We start from the raw sequence: 2,256 nt of genomic DNA on the forward strand, positions 1-2,256 counted from the left end.
GGCAAAAGCATTTGTGAAAAAGAGTAATTTGTTAACATTCAATAGAAATTTAAGGGTCAGGAAGTTTTTTCTAAAGGTATTTGTCTGGAGTGTAGTCTTGTACAGAAGTGAAACGTTGACGTTAATTAACTTGGACAAGCACAGTAGAATCTTTTGAAATGTGTTGCTATGGAAGAATGCTGAAAATTAGATGGATAGATCGAGTAACTAATGATGTACTGAATCGAATTGTGCAAAACAGAAATTTATGGCGCAACCTTACTACAAGAAAAAATCGGTTGATACGACACATCCTTAGGGATCAATTAATAATTAGCATGGTAATGGCGTGAAGCGTGGGAGGTGGGGGTGGTAAAAATTGTAGAGGGAGACCTAGGAATAAACACAGTAGGCAGGTCCAAGTGAATGCAGGTTACAATAGTTATTCAGAGACGAAAGGTCTCCTGCAGGAGAGACTAGCGTGGAGAGTTGCATTTAACCTGTCTTAGAATAGTATCAGACATAGATGACATAAAAATTAAAAGCTTGATACGTACTTTACTTACTTTCAGTCCATAAAATCATGTAGTGTCACATTGTGGGATAATTCTCAAAATCCAAAAGCGGGTAATACACATTATTTGCGGCGTGAGTTAACTAACTTCTGTAGAAGGCTAGTCAAGTGACTGGGTATGCTAACTGCTGCTTCGCGATACAGTTATTAGTTAATGGAGTTAGTTGTAAATAACATATCCCTTTTTCCAACAGCCCGCATCTCGTGGTCGTGCGGTAGCGTCCTTGCTTCCCACGCCCGGGTTCCCGGGTTCGATTCCCGGCGGGGTCAGGGATTTTCTCTGCCTCGTGATGGCTGGGTGTTGTGTGCTGTCCTTAGGTTAGTTAGGTTTAAGTAGTTCTAAGTTCTAGGGGACTTATGGCCACAGCAGTTGAGTCCCATAGTGCTCAGAGCCATTTGAACCATTTGAACCTTTTTCCAACAAACAACTCAGTTCACAAAACCAGTACTAGGAACATGAACAGTCTAGATAAAGACCATAGCGAACTTACTTTAGTCCAAAAGAAAGGGCCACTTTTCAGGATACACATTTTACAATTTGCCACCAATCGTAAAAATTTATCTACAAATGAAGTTCAGTTTAAGAGAAGAATGAAAGATTTACTTCACCCCAACTCCTTTAATTCCTTGGCGAATTTCGAAACAGAACCAGCTGAATGCACTCCGTGTAGTGTTACTCTCATTATTATTACTGCATATTTTTATAAATTAATACCAAATACTGTAAAAAAATAAAAAATGTTACAAATTCCACATCCATGATGGTAATTTCCAAGAATGTTTGCCTATCGAAGCCGCGGGCTCAAAACCGGGCGTTATGAGCATGTTTATAATGGTCACTACAGCAACGACAAAGGAAGAGCGTTACTAAAAAAATGGTTCAAATGGCTCTGAGCGCTATGGGACTTAACTTCTGAGGTCATCAGTCCCCTAGAACTTAGAACCACTTAAACCTAACTAACCTAAGGACATCACGCACATCCATGCCCGAGGCAGGATTCGAACCTGCGACCGTAGCGGTCGCACGGTTCCAGCCTGTAGCGCCTAGAACCGCTGGGCCTCTTCGGCCGGCCGTTGCTAAAATACTGTTACCAAGGAAACGACTTACCTCACTCGTCATCGACGTTGTTGTCATGAGAAAATCCATTTGATGTGTATGCTAATCCCTTCATCATCTGCGGAAATAATTGGCATATAAACATAGTATTGTGGTGGGCGACGGCTTTGTTTCTATCTTGGCTATGATAATGTGTTCACTACGCAGTTCATAGTAGCTTACCTGCATTCCTATTTTTTATTTGTTATTATTCCTATTCATGCATTACCCCTATTTGATTTCGTGTTGGTAAATTTTTATTGATCTGACAACAAAACGTGTCCTTTCTGCCTGTGTACTTGACAAATTCCCACTACGGCTAACTTAAACTTACCCATTTTCCTTTTTAAATTCTCTAACCTACATACATGATGAAACGTTCTGACATTCCATTCAGTGGATTTGCAGCATGTTCCATTCAAATAACGCGTTTCATTTTTATTCCTGACACTGGAATTCTTACCATTCATTAGCAGAAAATTTCTTTTTGTCTGTTCGCTAGTAATTCGTAAAGTACAAAAGAAAGAAGTAAAAATAGATATTTATTTGCTGATTGGTAAAAGAATCTGAATTTGATGTGAGCGTGAAGGTCTATTTCTTGTATGTA

This window comes from Schistocerca serialis, chromosome 6, assembly GCF_023864345.2.
Source record: "Schistocerca serialis cubense isolate TAMUIC-IGC-003099 chromosome 6, iqSchSeri2.2, whole genome shotgun sequence".
Taxonomy (NCBI): Eukaryota; Metazoa; Arthropoda; class Insecta; order Orthoptera; family Acrididae; genus Schistocerca; species Schistocerca serialis.